Source organism: Mauremys reevesii, linkage group 8, assembly GCF_016161935.1.
Source record: "Mauremys reevesii isolate NIE-2019 linkage group 8, ASM1616193v1, whole genome shotgun sequence".
NCBI classification, from domain to species: Eukaryota; Metazoa; Chordata; order Testudines; family Geoemydidae; genus Mauremys; species Mauremys reevesii.
Genome location: NC_052630.1, coordinates 29,312,373 through 29,330,664, shown reverse-complemented (window position 1 = coordinate 29,330,664; position 18,292 = coordinate 29,312,373). Strand labels below are relative to the sequence as shown.

The 18,292-nt window shown below is 41.4% G+C and overlaps 1 protein-coding gene across 3 annotated transcripts in view; it reads left to right on the top strand.

The window, feature by feature from the left end:
• The window catches only part of SLIT3 (slit guidance ligand 3), a 781,907-nt gene that overhangs the window by 123,340 nt on the left and 640,275 nt on the right, over positions 1-18,292 (top strand). The gene's annotated exons all lie outside the window — the stretch shown is intronic.

Below are 18,292 nucleotides of genomic sequence, written 5' to 3'. Positions count from 1 at the left end.
TTTTACATTCACCTCTACCTCGATATAATGCTGTCCTTGGGAGCCAAAAAATCTTACTGCGTTATAGGTGAAACTGTGTTATATTGACTGTGGTTTGATCCACCGGAGTGCGCCCCCGGAGCACTGCTTTACCACGTTATATCCAAATTTGTGTTATATCGGGTGGCGTTATATTGAGGTAGCGGTGTATGAGATCAAAAACCCCACATGATATGTTGTGGGGGAATTTTAGGAGTGAAAAGGTAAGGGGGCCCAGTTAGATCTGTTACCCGCATTGAGTAATTCAGAAGAAACTTTATTTATTTAGCTTTTACCAATCACTATGACTTACTTACAGCTGGTGGGATTCTTTGTTTCACACTGATGAAACTCTCAACTGATCTTTTTGCTTGTAGGTATGCTTGCACAGTTTTTTCATTTTCATTGCTGTGTGAAAATGGATGAGATGTAGAGAATAAAATATTCCTGAAGAAGCAAGCCTTAATATCACTTCCATTTTTACTTGATGATAAATACAGCTATAGGTATTTGTCTTACAGAAAAAGCCCCTAAGATTTAACTGTCCATACTTGTTTTTAGCTCAGTATTTGTGGAAATAGTCTTAGTGTATGTAGTAGCATCTGTCCTTGCTATTCCCTTAACAACTTAATCTTTTTCCCAAATAATATTAGGTTTCTCAAACGTTTATCTAAAAGATCCTCCAAATCCTGTGTATGTCTGTTGTGTTCTTTCTGGTAAGACAGCCAGAGCTGCTTGTAGTATTTCACATGTGACTCAGCTCATAACACAATGCTTAGAAAAATTTCTTCTGATTTCTGTTTAATGTCTGTTAATGACCCCCAGAATTTTGTTTGCCAAAGCACTTACTGTAATTGTAATTCAACAGTTGGAGATTTACATGCAGCAGAAAGTACTGTACTTGAGGAAATGATTTAAATGCTTACACGGTGATGTTACTAATACATTTGTGTTAGTTAAAACACAAACACTAATGTAACATATAAAAGTAATTTGGGGGAGCTTCTATATTGATCTTCATTTGGTATCATTGCGTGATCAATGGCTGAAATAACTAGCTCCATTTAGCCTGAGTTGGAATGGGATGTAAAAAAGACAGTCAGTGTTAGTGATGAGGTTTCATACACATTGCCCTGATAACACATCCACAGCAACTACTTAAGTTTCTTCAACTAGACCACTTTTATAACTGGGGTAGATTGTGTGATAACACCAGCCCAAGAAACCAAGGCACTGAACAATGCCATGCAATTTATGTGATTATGGTGCGGGTGATGTAGAAAAGGGACAGTAAGTAAACAGAATTATGATTAGAACGATCTTTAGACTTTTTGGATCTGAGCCATGCCCCTTGCTGTGGACTGGTATCTTATGAAATCATAGATTTTGGAGAAGAATCCTGGAAATCCTAAAGATTGTATGGAGTGTATAGGAGCAAGATGCCAGTGTGGAAGCAGATGAAGTGCATAGGGCTGGAGTTAAGTGGACGGTTACTAAGATGCTTGGTTAGTACATCTCTGCCCCGCTATAATGCGGTCGTGGGGAGCCAAAAATCCCTACTGCGTTATAGCTGAAACCCCGTTATATCGGGGTAGGGGCGGCAGGGCTCCGAGGGTGATTTAAAGAGCTCAAGGCTCCGGCTGCTGTGGGGAGCCCGGGCCCTTTAAATCGCTGGTGAGCCTTGTTGCCACAGCCCTGGGGTAGTGGTGGCAGGGATCCAGTGGGATTTAAAGGGCCCGGGGCTCCCCGCAGCAGCCGGAGCCCCAGACCCTTTAAAGCGCCACCAGAGCCCCACTGCTACTGCGCTATATGCGAACCTGTGTTATATCGGGTCGCGTTATAGTGGGGTAGAGATGTATACTGATGAGCATATCAAAAAAACATCGATCAATGGGTAGACAGGAGTTAGAGGGCAATCTCTGGAACTGCGGAATAAGTTGAGGGAGGGCCTACTAGTAGGAGCAGGACAAACACTAGGGATGGAGAGCAAATGTATTCAAGTAGTTCACATCCGACAAATTTTAAGAATCCGATTTTTATGGCTGAACTTCTCTATAAATAGCTTCTTAATTAAGGAAACATCTCATCCCTGTTGTCATCCAAGGTAACATTTTTGTTATGAAATATGACACACAGTTTGTGAAAACATTTGAAGATAGTTGCTTTAGTCTTACAAAACAAATCACATGTCCCAAAGTCATACATTAATTTGCGAAACAATGTAATCACTGGAATGCAGAATTTCTCTGGAGTTGACTTTAATTGTGTCGTTTTTGTGTGATATTGTATGTCAGAAATATTTGATTTTTCGATTGGAAAAAGGAGAGAATAGGCCTGTAATAACTGAGTGAACAGCTCAGTGTGAGATAGCCTTGCAATATCTTTCTGTGCCTGCAAAAACTGGCCCTTAGCCTGTCATCAGCTCAGATAATAATTACAGGAAATGTGCAGTGATTTGAAATTGTGCAGAGAATGTGGTGAGAAATCCGGGTCTGGTGAAGATCTTAATATAAGTAAGATATTTTTGTGCCTGTTCTGAACACAATTTGAGTCTTAGCATAGCCCTTGAAATTGAGTATGTGGGTAGGGAAGAGGAATAAAAAGTTATGTTATCGAGGAGATTAATGTTAGTGGTGAATGGTCAACTGCCTAGCACAACTCAGCTTGTAAACCACCAAAGATGGAATTCTGTTACCTCTATCAAGTTGTAGCCCTGATTCAGTTTTTTCTTTATTAGTTTCCAGGCTTGAAATAGAGAATCTAATATCCCAATATTTATCAAATGAAGTGTCACAGTAAAAGGAGGAAAACAAGAGCTGGAAAACAATTATAGCAGTCTCTTGTCTAAAACCCTGGTAGGCAAGTCATGTGTTGCAAAAGCTCTGATCATATTTTCATGGCAGCCATACCTACATACTTTTTGTTATTTGTTAGCTTTTAAAGCGAGTTAGGTTTTCAGAACCATGTGTCTTTCAATGAGGCTAGTGACGTTTAATTTCTGGAAATGCTGAGGCCGATGTGTGCTCAAATAAATATTAGGAATAAAAACATGAGTCTTTAAACAAATGAAATGGTAATAAAAAAAGAGAAAGAAAGAGAGATTGGGGAGGAGAGACTAAATTTCACAGAGGGAGATTGGCTATAAAATGTACATTTAATGAAACTGCATGCTGGGCTCAGAGATGGATATATTGAAGACAGAAATAGTGTGCCACTTACAAACAAGAAAAATCTGCTTCTGTTTAAATACAAAGCCTTACTGCACTCTAGCTACCTTGCTGTAATTGTGGTTACTCTGTGTCATGCTTCTCAATCTGTCTTCTCAGCAGGAGAGTTCACAATGTCTGTTAGTGACTCTCTATGGAAACACTTCGCCTTGAACCTGCTAACGACAAAGAATTCACCGTCTGTAGCAGTAGCCACAAATCGTTGGAACTCGGGGAGGTACTGTTAGCATACAAACAGCATATGATAGAACAAAAGGCTGTACCCCGTTGAAATCTCTTAGTCCAGATGGCCAATATGCTAACGGATTCCTTCAGCCATGATCCAAACATAAATCATCAAGGGGAATGGATTGCCTTTGGCCCATTGTCCCTAGACAGCAAGCAGGATCACTCACTTATTCTCATTCGGATGCTGTCTCCATCAGATTCCCACTTGGTTCTGATTTTATGTTCCCTGTTGGAGGATGTTGGAATTGTTCACTATTATTGATATATTGCAGATAGCTTAGTGCCTCCATATTGTGGCAATCCTGTTCACTTCTGCTAGGGTATGGTCTGTTGCAACCATATGATGTGAGAGAGGAGTCAGAGCTGCAATCCAGATTGCAGTCAGGGTGAAAGTGAGGGAGCCTAAGTGAAAGCTGGTGAGCTGGATACTGCGGAGAACAGCACAGTAGCTTAGGCCCTGGGTGCCACTGGAGCTAGCTGTGAGCTTGTCACTTGAAACGAAGCGGTGAACTTTGTCACGGGATATAAAGCCCTGGGAGTGGAGCCAGGCTTCCCACAGAGCACAGCATAAAAACAATCCTCAAATACTCTAGAAAACAAACTTAGTCAATAAGTATTTTCAACTGAACCACAGCCATTTATATTGGCTAGAGTGTGGAAGTTAAAGACATTAGATTAAAATGTTGTTACAGAATTTGGTCTTGGGATAGCTTGTATCTCTCTGATGCCCCTTTGGAGGAAAGGCAAATGCCTCTTATCTTAGACTTCCTTCTCTGGACGGTGGCCTGACTGTGGTCTGGGTTCCAGGGTTTGGATACAGCCCTCCAGCTATGCCGTTTAGGGAGTCTGTCCCCTTCTGGGGAAGAGAGGTATTAAAATAGTCCAAAAGGAAATGTCAAAATACCTCCACAGCCTATGAAAAGAGCTGGGTCCCCCGTGTCTCATGCAGGGCAGGGGCCAACAGGCTTTGGGAAGGAGGCCTGGCTTCCTTTTCCCTCATGTGTCTAAACAATCAAGACTGAATCCCAGGATTCCAAAAATGCAAATAAGGAAAAGTTGGTTCATCTGATTACTCAGAGGGCTCAGGTGGCTGGTGCTCTCAAATAGTTTCCCCGGCAGACAGCCCGTGTTTCCTTGGACCCTGGAGCTCTATGCAGAAGTTCTGTCCGCTCCTCAATGCTTCCCAGTTTGAGCCAGGGTCCTCGCTTTTAAGGATCTGTCCTTCTCCAGGATTGAGAGGCCTTACGGCTGTGATGGTTTGGGGTTGATTGAGCCTTGAGGAGTTCTTTAATTTGACTAGGGCTCAGAACTACCCTGCCACAGATCCCATCTAGCAATGAAGCTCTTGGAGGCCTGCTATGTACTTAGCTTGCTGGCACTGGGAACTGGGGCTCTCACACACATGAGAACTGGGGTTCTTAGCAATGCTGCTGAAGTTGAAAGTAGAGTATCTTATATCTCGTGTGGCTAAAATCCTTCCTTGCCAATTGAAACAAAGTCCAGGATTCAGACAGACATGCTATAGAGGTTGGCAAGGGGTGGTGGAAGACCCTGCCATCTTTATTGTAATAAAATGTAGGCCCAAACCAAAACCGTGGATCTACATGCCTCTGAAATTTGCCTCTTGGTCCTTTTGTGAATTAAAACCTGGGTGCAGGGAAAGGGGCAGATTTTGGAGAAGCTTTCCTCTGGAGTAAAATTTTAGTTTTCCCTTTTCTGTAAAGCCAGTGTCCTATGTCTGTCAGGAGTAGCTTGTAGAATGCATATATTAAAGCATACATAAGTAGTCTCTTGTTATACCAACTTGAGGATTTGATAAATTGTATTGAAAAGACTGCAAAGAAATGGGCAGAAGGGAATTTCTGTTCCATTTCGGAATCCTGATTTTCTTCAGTGGGGAAGATGCATAATAAAACTTGAGTGACAAAAGCAAGTTGAAAGGTGTTTGAAAACAGAGTAGCCTGTCTGCATTGCTGAGCCCTGGTCTACACTACAAACGTATGTAGGTATAACTATATTGCTCAAGGGAGTGGGCAATCCGCATCCCTGAGTGACATAGTTATACTGACCTAACCCCTGGTGTAGACAGTGTTATGTCAACAGGAGGGCTGCTCTTGTCGACATAACTACTGGCTCTTGGGGAGCTGGAGCACCTACACTGACAGCAGAAGCTCTTCCATTGTATAGGTAGCACCTTCACTAAGTGCTACATTGGCGCAGCTGCACCACTGTAAGGCCTGGGCTACCCTAGTGGAGGGGGGTTCGAACTAAGATACGCAACTTCAGCTATGCGAATAGCGTAGCTGAAGTCGAATGATCTTAGTTCGACTTACCTGGCCATCCTCACAGTGGCGAGTCGACTGGCGCGGCTCCCCCGTCGACTCCACTTACTCCTCCTGCTGAGGTGGAGTACAGGCATCGATTAGTGGATTGATTTATCGCATCCAGACAAGACATAACTACTGGCTCTTGGGGAGGTGGAGTACCTACACTGACAGCAGAAGCCAGATAAATCGAACACTATAGTATAGACGTACCCTAAGTATAGACCAGGGATGGCCAAACTGCAGCTCGTGAGTTACAGTTTAACTCTTTTACAGTTCAAGCGTGGCTCTCGGAGATCCCAACGCCCCTCGTATTCTCTGCTTAACGGACTGTTTGGGGGAGCTTGGGGCTTCTCCCTTGTGGCGGGGTGGTGGGACTTGAGGCCTCTACCCAGCAGGGAGGGAGGTCTCAGGAAGGGCTTTGGAGCAGAGCCTGGAGTTGGAGTGCGGACCAGTAGGTTTTTGCCCGGAGCTTGAGCGGAGCCAGAGCGGAGCAATTAAAAAATTTGATTGCTCCAAATTCCTGGTCTCAGGGATTCAGCCCAGCAGCAGGTACCTGCCAGGGCTCGGGGTGAGAGTGGGGCTGAAGCCCTGAGCCCTAGCAAGAATACCCTGTGAGGCTGAAGTCCCGAGACCCCCTAACCCCACCATCCCACTGCAGGGCTGAAGCCCCAAGTCCCGGCAGATGCACCCCAGCTCTTGAACTTCTGAAGATTGTTGTACATGGCTCAGAGGGTCAGTAAGTTTGGCCACTCTGGGTATAGACAAGGCCTTAGATACTAGTTCTACTGATAAAATCAGATCTAAAACTCCAATCAGGACCAGTCCTAATAGGCACAACAGAAGTTCAGACCAATCACATTGGAATCTGGGCAATATTTTTTGCTATGAAATGGGATGCAGCACTGATTAATCCTAAAGAATATAAATCTAAAAAGGAGGTCTCAGTATGTTTGCTGTGTTTTTTCTAACTTAAAAACATTACCATTGTGCAAATATCTAGTTGGTTCAAACGTTTGAACTATTAAGGAGATAATTTTATCAAAGCAAATAAACAGGTTTTTTTTATATTGAGGCATTAAACTATATTACTTTCAGATGGCTAAATAGTATTATTTTTATTAATTATGTGCTTAATTAAAAAGAATACATAATCACAAGTATCTAAACTTAATGTATTTTAAATGGTTGTTAATTAAAAATCAATTTAAAGACAATTTTATTTTTGATTAACTGTTGTGTAATTTTTAACTTCCAAATGGCAAGATATTAAAACGGTAGGCAAACTTGGCCAATCCCTCTTCTACCATCATGCCTGTCCTGCAACCTGTATGCAGGCTAACTCTTGACTCTACACGGGGACCTGGTAAGATTTCCAAGTTAAATGTCAATCAGACAGAGGTCAACTTGTTGAATCCAGTATGCGGGTGTTCTCTACTACTTCCTCCATATGCTTTCCCTAGCCTACTAACCTTGTCTAACTCAGCCATGATATTTGATTGACCCAGATTTTAGTCCAGACTGGGACTTAGAGTCTGGAGATCAAGCTGTGTAAGGAAGAGCTAATATTGATAGGTCTTCAGGCAAAATAAAGAGAATAGTTCTGGTGGTATCTAACCATTTGACTGGGAAAATTTGCTCGTAGTACAGTAGGTAGAGGCCAAGTGATAACAAAAATCCTGAATCCTAGAGACCTGGTAAAATACCCACTTTTTTCTAGCCCTTTCATGTCTTTAACTCACCCATTGGCAGATAAGTTTCCCACCCTTCCTGTACTTAGTGACATGTATAACTCATATGTTACATTTATATTTATATCTATATAAGATACATTTGAAAGCTCCCTCTTTATACTCTTCCCCAACCATTTGTTAATGTGGAAGGAAAGAGATCTGTGTGTATCAAGTAACATGGAATATATGATGCTGTGCCATGGCTATAAAGGTTTTAATGACATGCCTATTTACCAGTTTCATCTTATTTGAAATTCAGTATCTTTTGTTAACAAATGAATGCATGAAATAACTTCTGTCCAAGATAATTGAAAAAAGTACATTGACACTAATTAGGTTTTTTTAGACTGAGAAATCTCCTGAAACTTATATGGGACATATTTGTCAAACTCACTGCCAACAAATAGAACCTCAGAGACAACAGTTGATATGTTAATATTAAGTTAGTGGAAATACGCAATAAATAAAGTTAAAGCACTCTTGATCTCTTTTTATTATACCTTCCAGGGAAGCTGAAAATTTGCTATAAAGACGGAGGAGGGGGATATCTGTTTTTAAAAGCAAAGAACTGAAAACCAATTAAAATAGTTAATTTGCTAGCCTGAAATTATTTTAAAAAGTGATGCTAAATGTAATCTGGATCTTTTGGGAAAAAGAAAAACAGTGACTATTGTGCGGCAAAATGTAAACTGCATTGATGAGATGTCTTTAGCATGCGCTCAGGAATGAGACACTGTACTGCAAGGTTAGGGTTACCAGATGTCCAGATTTTATAGGGACAGTCCCAGTATTTGGGACTTTGTCTTATATAGGCAGGGCCGCCCAGAGGGGGTGGCAAGCGGGGCAATTTGCCCCAGGCCCCAGGCCCCGGTCCCCGCAGGGGCCCCCACGAGAATGGCTGAGGCTCCCTCCCCGCCATCCCCCTGGCGCCTCAGCGCGTCCTGGACAGCGCTGCAGCCGCGTGGCTCTGGGGGGGCAGGGGGGGCTGAGCTCTGCCCCGCACAGAGGCGCGTGGTAAGGGGGCGGGGCTGCAAGCTCCGGGCCGAGCAGCTCCTCCCCTTACCACACGGTTCTGAGTGGGGAGGAGCTCAGGCCCCCCCTGCCCCCGAGCCACGCGACTGCTGCGGTGTTCAGGGCCGCTTCTCGACGCGTGTGCTGAGGCTCCGGAAGGCGGAGGTAAGCGGCCGGGGGGCTTAGATAAGGGGCAGGGAGTCCCGGGGACAGTCAGTGGACTGGGGGGTGTTAGATGGGGCAGAGGTTCTGGGGGGGCAGTGAGGGGACAGGGAGGGGGGGTTGGATGGGGCAGAGATTCTGGGGGGCGGTCAGGGGACAGGAAGGGGGAGACAGATGGGGCAGAGGTTCTGGGGGGGCAGTCAGGGGATGGGGAGAGGGGGTTGGTCAGGGGACAAGGAGAAGGATGGGTCAGGGATTCTAAAAAATTCTCATTTCATTTGAAATGTTTAGCAGGGTTTTTATTTGTTTTTTTTTCTGCTTCTTGGTGATACAAGAACCAAAAAAGCCTCCAAGGTTTTCAATTTGTTGTTTCCCCTCTACCCTGCCTCCTTTTTCTCCCTCTTTACCTTTTTCTCTTCCCGCCCCAAGAGGGAAAAGGAGGCGAGGAGAAGGAAAGCCCAAGAGAGGAAAAGCTCAATGAAAACTATTTTTAAAGATTTTAATTTAAGTGGAAAACAAAAGTTAAATGAAGCAACATTTTTCTGCACATTTTTTCTTAAATGTTGTTTTGATTGAACAAAAAAATCACCTGGCTTTAGTTGTAACAGCACAGGCTTCTGTATGCTCCTTATGTTGAGCCTGAATGGCCCACTGGCCTGAGTTCAGTCTCATAGGGGGCACCTGCTAAATATACCTTGCTTATCTTAACTCTCAGCTTCTCACCCAGCCTCTGTCCCAGTGCCTAGTTAACTGGCTGAAACTGTTACTTTTGCTGGATGGCGTGAGCACATTTCTCCTTCTGACCTATAACTGAGTCACTCCTTGGGCAAAGAAGAAAAATAGTGTATTTCTGCTCTTCAGATTAACCACAAGATATTTCTACATTATTTTAGTCGAGTATATGCTTGGCCTGCCTTCTATGGCTCAGTCATGTGCAGGTAGGTGAAATAGTGGGTGAAAAACTGGTTGGAGGACAGTAATCAAGGAATGGTTATCAATGATACACTTTCAGACTGGGGAAATGTGTCCAGCAGGTCCCACGGGGGTCCAGTACTATTCAATATTTTCATAAATCAATTGGATAATGGAGTCGAAAGTTCACTTAGGCAATTTGCAGATGACACCAGGCTGGGAGGGGTTGAAAGCACTTTGGAGGACAGGATTAGAATTTGAAATGCCCTTGATAAATTGGAGGATTGGTCTGAAATCAAAAGATGAAATTCAGTAAAAACAAGTGCAAAGTACTACACTTAGGAATGAAAAATCAAATGCATAACTACAAAATAGGGAATAACTAGCTAGACAGTAGTACCGCTGGAAAGGATCTGGAGATTATAGTGAATCACAAAGTGAATGTGTCAACAATATGATGCAGCTACAAAAGAGACTAATATCATACTAGGTTGTTATAACATGTTGCAACCTCGTGCAGTATCTCTGGGGATACATAGTGTATTAACCTTATGAATGGTGTATGTATCACTGTGCACCAGGGACTGTATGCAACTTGGGGCAGTGGAGGAGAGTGAGGGGGAATGATACCACAGCTCTTCCAGGAACTAAAAGCAGTGGATGGTGATTTAAGGTGAATCACTGAGGTTGTAAAGACCTCCAGAGAGGATGCTTACATAAACCGGTTCAAACTAGGTTTTCCAGATACCAACTGACTAAGAAAGGGTGTTTGGCATAAAAAGTCCACATTTAAACTGACTCGGGACCTTCTTTTGATTCAGCAAGCAGACAAGTCCTTCTGACCAAAGACGCAACCCTTCCAGAAGGGCTGGAAGAACTTTGGCTTACTGGGGCCCCCGTCAGATTGAGCAGTGACATCTGATCAGCTTTTAGAGTGTGTCATAAACATACAATTAAGGATTAATTCCTCTTTTGCCCGCAAAGGGTTAAGAAGATGAGCTAACCTAGCTGACACCTGACCAACAGGACCAATAAGGAGACAAGATACTTTCAAATCTGGGAGGGAGGAAAGTCTTTGTCTGTCTGTTGTTGTGTGTGCTTTTGCCGGAGAAGATCAAGGAGGCAAGCCATCTAACTCCATGACAATTCAAAAGTTTTGGATTTTTTTAAGCAAAATGTTTTTATTGTTTCTTTAAACAATCAAACACAGCAAGCAGCAAATATTTGGTCACACACTTCTGAAATCCCAACTCATGTTCAGGTTTTGGCAGACTTATTTCAGCTTTTCAATTAAAAAAACCACAACAAATTTTGAAGGAAAGCAGACATTGTCCGTGATTTTTTTCTGCTTTTTAAAAAACCCTAGTTTTCAATCCAAAAAAAGTTTTGACGGAAAATATTTGTCCAACCTTTTTAATGAGCTTTAGTGCCTTTTAGCACTAGCTGATGCTGAGAACCAGTGATACCTTGTAAAGGTGACTTGAAAATAAATTTTCTCAAAACTGGGTTTGTGCTGAGATGCGGAAGATTTTTAAATGTTTATTTTCCCAGGGCCACCTGGGAGAGGGGAGGGGCAAGTGGGGCAATTTTCCCCGGGCCCCACAGAGGCCCCCACGAGAATACTGTATTCTATAGTACTGAAACTTTTTTTTATGGAAGGGGTCCCCAAAATTGCTTTGCCCCAGGCCCCCTGAATCCTCTGGGCGGCCCTGTATATAGGTGCCAATAACCCCCCACCCCCTTTCCCGATTTTTCACCCTTGCTATCTGGTCACCCTAAGCAAGGTATAATTAAATGAAACATAAATGTAATAAATCAGTAGAAGTAAAGAGGTTAAAAAACCTTCAGAGCTAGCAGTAAGAACCAGTTAAATGGGACATGATGGGGCTAAGAGATGCAGGGTGGAAGTGTGGGTCTCTCAAATCTGACACAGACAGAAGCTCCACCTCGTCTGTGCGTTCACACTTCTATAAGAAAAAGGGGGAATGGAGCTAGCAGTAAGAACCAGTGTAGATTCAAATTACTTGACCTTTCCAATGTGGAAAGTCTCAGTCACAAAATCGGGGAGGCTGTACAGAAACCCTGCATCACTCTAATAGATAGTAGGCTCTGCAGTGTAATTTCCATTCCCCCTTTTTCTTATAGAAGTGTGAATGCACAGACAAGGTGGAGCTTCTGTCTGTGCCAGATTTGAGAGACCCACACTTCCACCCTGCATCTCTTAGCCCCATCATGCCCCATTTAATTGTCTCTTATTTTGCAAAGTGGACTTGTGCTAGAATTCTCAGCGCAAATGTTGAATCAGTTCTCCTGGTTGCTGGAAGGAAGTTTAAAAAAACCCAAACCAAACAAATAGAAACAACAACCCACACAGCATACATCACTCTTGCCATGTGGTAAAAATGTTTTCCTAACACCATAAAGTGATTGGCAAAAGCCCACAGATGTATAGGGAAACCATCAACACTCAAGACCGGGAAGGGTAAATGTGGAGATGGGTGCCAAATGACAGTCAGGGTAGAAAAGCAAGAAAATGACAGTCAAAGGAGGGTGAGTGGAGAGAAGCAGCCAATCAGGAGCCCATCCTGGTTTCCTGACAGTCAGAGGCAGGAAATGTGGGAGTTGTAAGGGGAGTATACCCACCCTTAAAGACTCCATGTGGCCAGAAGCTCCATTCCCTGGAACTGGTCATGCCCAAAGACAGGGTGGGGAATGAGTGGGGGATGCAGTCCCATTTCCCTGGGCTAGCTATATCCCCTGCCTAGTACAGTTAGCAGTTATTGTAAGAATGTTCTGATAAACCTACAACAATTATATGACTTTTCCAACTTCCTAGGATCGTATGTCAGGTATTGTAATAGTTACTAACTTTGGGTTGTTTTAAGGCAGTCATGTTTTAAGCTGCTTGTTCTAGAGAAAGTTATGCTGTACATCTATATCAGTGGACCATTGTACTGGAGATTACTTTTGAAACAGACTTGGATTTTGTGTGGGTACAGCACATGAGATGCCTTCTTATATATTTCCCTCACAATGTTCTCAGACATGTCAAAATGTAATATGTGTATTTGGAATAATTGCATTGAATGTCTATCTTTATTTTCATATGGTGTCTTCTGTGCTTTTAGTCAGGAAGCCATTATTTAGACCATTCTTTGAGTTGTGTTCTAATTTAGAAGAAACCAAAGGTTTTCAGAACATTCTCACCGTGTGTATAGGGAGTGTCATATGTTTATGGTATATTTTAAAAAGAAGAGTAAAAAGTGTTCCACCGTAGAGACATACCTTTGCAAAACTGCTCCCCTTAAATGTTAAATTAGCTTCCCCTTTGTCTACAAATCCATGGCTCCTAATTGCAAAACAGCTTCATTAAGGGGCAATTAATTTTGCAGCTTAGGGTGGAATGGTGATAATTATAACCTTAGAACAAAAGACTCTGATTAAACATAATCATTTGGCAAGTAAAGACTGCACTCCTGTGGATTACAGTGAACAGAATAGAAAGAACATGGAGTTTTACACAGACTGGTTCTTAGAAGCTATTGGTTTTCTCTTTCCTTCTCTTCTATAAAAGCGGCTGCCTCTGAAACCTTTTGACTTCATAAATGTCCATTCCTTAATAAAAGGGGAACAGTTATTTACTTGAAAGGTTTACGGGCTGACAGTGCCCTTTATTTTTGCAAGCCCCAGACCCTGCTGTAGGGCAAGGTTTCTTTGTTCCTTTCCTATGCATCTCAGAAATTTGTGGGCAGTTAAATTTTTTTGATGGGGTTGCTGCTTGTTATTCAAAAAGTGAAGTCTCATTGCCTGATTTTGACAATTAAAATGTCAAGTGTCATGTTTGTGTTGTTAAAGCCACAAAAGCTGTTAAAAAGCTGGTAGCTGTGCACATAATTTGAATACATGAATTCATGTAGTTAAGAGAGGTACCTGGAAGAGTTGCTACTTTTGACTAGTTGAACTGCAGGTAATAACTCTAATTATTTGTTTAATCTTATTGGTGGAGATATTTTCTCTTTCACAGGGCATTTGTAATTAAAAAAATCTAATCACTAGAATTCTGCAATTTTATATTTTGCAGAATTCTGCTGTATTTGCTGGGCTTAGAATGTACTATGACTTTTGTTTGAAAAGCAGAAATATCAGTTCTTAGATTAAAATTTTGTTCTTGTCAGAATTGTTAGGTGAACAGCACATTATCAAGATCAAATACAGATCATTGTCAAGGGGAGTTTCTGACATTTTAATGGACAAAATCCATCATGGATCATTGGAGAGCTTTTATTCTTGCTTCTTGTTACAAAGCTTAATAGTGTTTGAAGGTTTTAATATGAAAATAGTGAGGAAGTTGCAAGGTTCCTTATGTAATTAGGAGAAATATAGTCTCATGCCCTCTAGCTCAATATCCCAAGTTCAAGTAGCTCTGGAGGTCCACATCAATCAGGAGACTTGCTGGAGGTGACTTTGACCCTCAGGCTTTTAAGAGATTGCAGACCCTGAAGAGGTTGAACTTAATACCCGCTGCATTAAAAGAAAGCGGTAGTGATTTATCTGAACCCAACTCACTAACATGGATATAACATTAAATATCAAATGACCCATGAGATTTCAGTTACTTTAGAAAGTATTCCTCTAATATAGCTTATATATCTGTGTAAAGAACTGGTTTATATAGTTTCTCAAAATATCATTGGAGGCATGTTAATGATCAATAACAAGAATACATATGTTATTATGGCCTGTGCTAACATGACTGTAAATTGTGGTGTTGTAAGAAAAAGAATGATGGTAGTTTAATGTATATTTGGTTTCAGGCCAGAAAATAATAGGGTGTATGTGTGTAATTTAGGCAAATATAGTGGTTTATAGATGAGCTCTGCCATATGAGGCTCTATTTTGGCAGATGTTCTCTCCATTGTAAATGGATTTATATAATATGTATAATTTGCTGTAATATGCAAGTAAATCCATCTGGCAACCTTTTTTTCCTGATTCTGCTTCTCTATCCTTGTTTTCTGTAAGTGCAATAGGCTTTTCAATTTCTTGTCAGGTTACCTTGTGGCCAGAAGTTCAGCAGTTGATATTTTCAGCTGTGCACACAACTCCCATTAATAAAATTGGGAGCTCTAAGCAAATCCTCAGAAGAGCTTAAATGAAAACTAGCCACTGCACTTTACTTAATTATATTGAACTTTATGTTGGTTGTCAGCATGTCTGTCACAGGACCTACCTATAGTATTTACCTAAACTCTTTGGCCATTGAGTACATTACTAATTAAAAGGAATATTTCTACTAATTAATTAGTTCAGAAAAAAATTGATTAATATTTCCAGGCAGACGGTGGCTTTTAGTAATTTATTCATTATTTGAAATTTTGTTGAATACTTCTCATAAGTGGTGCTTGGCTAGTAGCTTGTGAGAAGAACCTTGCCAATATTTTCAATACCGAATATGAACAATGCTGGCTAGTTTCGAATTGTAGAATCAGGTTTGTGTTGAGAATTTTTTTCATTGACCAATACATAACTCTTTTTGCAAGCATTCCCCAATACTGGTGTAGCACTGGTTGCTTCCATGAACTTCATTACTAGTGAACATTCACAGAAAGCAGTGACATCTAGAGCACTAAGACAGTCAAAGAAAATTCATTTAAGTATTCAGATTGTTCCTAAGGTATCAGTCCAGCTATCATCCCGTCACACGCACTCATTGTAATGTGAATTTGTACAATCCAAAGGCCCTGGAGCACACACTCAGTTTAGTTCAAATCCTAAGGAAAAATGCTGTGTGAATGGGCAATGAAAAATCAGAATCGAAGACCCACCACTAAATGAGAGGTCTGATTGGTGCAGCCAGATAAATGGAGAAGGCAATTTCTAGTAAGCCAGTATCTGAATTCAACCTGCGCTTGAAACAAATTTAATTGTTAGATACAGCTGTTTGATCCTAATGTACGGTTGTCTTTCAGTTATGAACATATTGTAGTACCTATCTGTGAAACTGTTCCCAATTTTTGTTTTGTTTTTTAAAGCTACATTAAAGAAACATTTTTTTAAATTTAGGGGACTCATTTGAACTATAAACATATTGAAGGGGTTAGTGAAAATTATTCGTTCTTTGAAAACATACTACATTTCAGATTCTTCCCAGAACATCAATTCAGGACTTGTTTTAATAAAATCTTTTCCATCTCTAGGTGCTGACTGACCTTTTCAACTAATTAAACACTGAAAAATAGCATTGAATATTAGGCGTTTGGATACATAGAAAGACCCTGTGCTATGTCAGTTTGTTGCTAATAACATTTGTCTTTTGTTGAGTGAAAATCCCTGCTATTCATCTCACAGGAAGGGGCATTAATTCAAGTAATTTCTGTGTGATAAACTATTGCCTGGCTATTTGCTGAGTTAAGTGACTCTATTCTCAATAACTGCTCCCTTACTTTGATCAAGAGACATGTCCATATTTTTGTCAGGTTTGTGTATTTGTTAAAGAACCACTGAGTAAACTTTAATTAAATGGATAAAATTACACTGGTCTACAATTTTTGAGAAGTCATCTGCTTCAGAGATAAAATGTGATATTTATTATGTATTTTGATGTGCTGAATTCAAATATGACAATTAAAACAACTGATTGGCTACTGTTTCTAAGATATTTAAGTTTTTACATTTTATGTCTATATATATTGTGTAGCTAGCAGAGTTTTAATCATAAATTGTAAACCTAGGTCTTTTCATGTGTTTATGGTTGCTTTACATGATGATAATTCACCTGTCCTGTTTAGGTAGCACTTTAAAAATCAGCAAAAGGGTTATATAACTAAAATTTATTATGAAACAAAAGGCAAAAAGCTATTATGTACATAGTTTAGTCCTATTTAGTGTCTACTCAGCGCTTCTTGGCTTGTCTCTTGTATTCATTAAATGGAGCATCTCTTGTCACTGTCCAGCAATAGTCTGCAAGCATTGATGGGCTCCATTTGCCCTGATAGCGTTTCTCCATTGTTGCAATGTCCTGGTGAAATTGCTCGCCGTGCTCGTCGCTCACTGTGCCGCAGTTCGGTGGAAAAAAATCTAGATGAGAGTGCAAAAAATGTATCTTTAGTGACATGTTGCAACCAAGGCTTTTGTATGCCTTGAGGAGGTTTTCCACCAACAACCTGTAGTTGTCTGGCTTGTTGTTTCCGAGAAAATTTATTGCCACTAACTGGAAGGCTTTCCATGCCGTCTTTTCCTTGCCACGCAGTGCATGGTCAAATGCATCATCTCGAAGAAGTTCACAAATCTGAGGACCAACAAAGACACCTTCCTTTATCTTAGCTTCACTTAACCTTGGAAATTTTCCACGGAGGTACTTGAAAGCTGCTTGTGTTTTGTCAATGGCCTTGACAAAGTTCTTCATCAGACCCAGCTTAATGTAGTAACAAAATCTTCCTTGATTCAACAAGTGGTGGATGCTGAACACTTTTCCTCCCAGGCTCCAATGACTGTCGGAGTGGCCAATCTTTCTTGACGTAGTGGGAATCTCTTGCACGATTATCCCATTCGCAGCGAAAACAGCAGTACTTTGTGTATCCAGTCTGCAGACCAAGCAAGAGAGCAACAACCTTCAAATCGCCACAAAGCTGCCACTGATGTTGGTCATAGTTTATGCACCTCAAAAGTTGTTTCATGTTGTCATAGGTTTCCTTCATATGGACTGCATGACCAACTGGAATTGATGGCAAAACATTGCCATTATGCAGTAAAACAGCTTTAAGACTCATCTTCGATGAATCAATGAACAGTCTCCACTCATCTGGATCGTGAACGATGTTGAGGGCTGCCATCACACCATCGATGTTGTTGCAGGCTACAAGATCATCTTCCATGAAGAAGAATGGGACAAGATCCTTTTGACGGTCACGGAACATGGAAACCCTAACATCACCTGCCAGGAGATTCCACTGCTGTAGTCTGGAGCCCAACAACTCTGCCTTACTCTTGGGTAGTTCCAAATCCCTGACAAGGTCATTCAGTTCACCTTGTGTTATGAGGTGTGGTTCAGAGGAGGAGGATGGGAGAAAATGTGGGTCCTGTGACATTGATGGTTCAGGACCAGAAGTTTCATCCTCTTCCTCTTCCTCGTCTGACTCAAGTGAGAATGATTCTGGTGCATCAGGAACTGGCAGTCCTTCTCCGTGGGGTACTGGGCGTATAGCTGATGGAATGTTTGGATAATGCACAGTCCACTTTTTCTTCTTTGACACACCTTTCCCAACTGGAGGCACCATGCAGAAGTAACAATTGCTGGTATGATCTGTTGGCTCTCTCCAAATCATTGGCACTGCAAAAGGCATAGATTTCCTTTTCCTGTTCAACCACTGGCGAAGATTTGTTGCACAAGTGTTGCAGCATATGTGTGGGGCCCACCTCTTGTCCTGATCTCCAATTTTGCAGCCAAAATAAAGGTGATAGGCTTTCTTAACCATAGTGGTTATAATGCGCTTTTGTGATGCAAAAGTCACTTCACCACAAACATAGCAGAAGTTATCTGCACTGTTCACACAAGTACGAGGCATCTCTGCTCACTTTGGCTAAACAGAAATGTGTCCCTTTGCAAAATCAAACACTGACAAATAAGAGAGCACGACACTGTATGATTTCTAGAGCTGATATAGGGCAATTTGTTCAG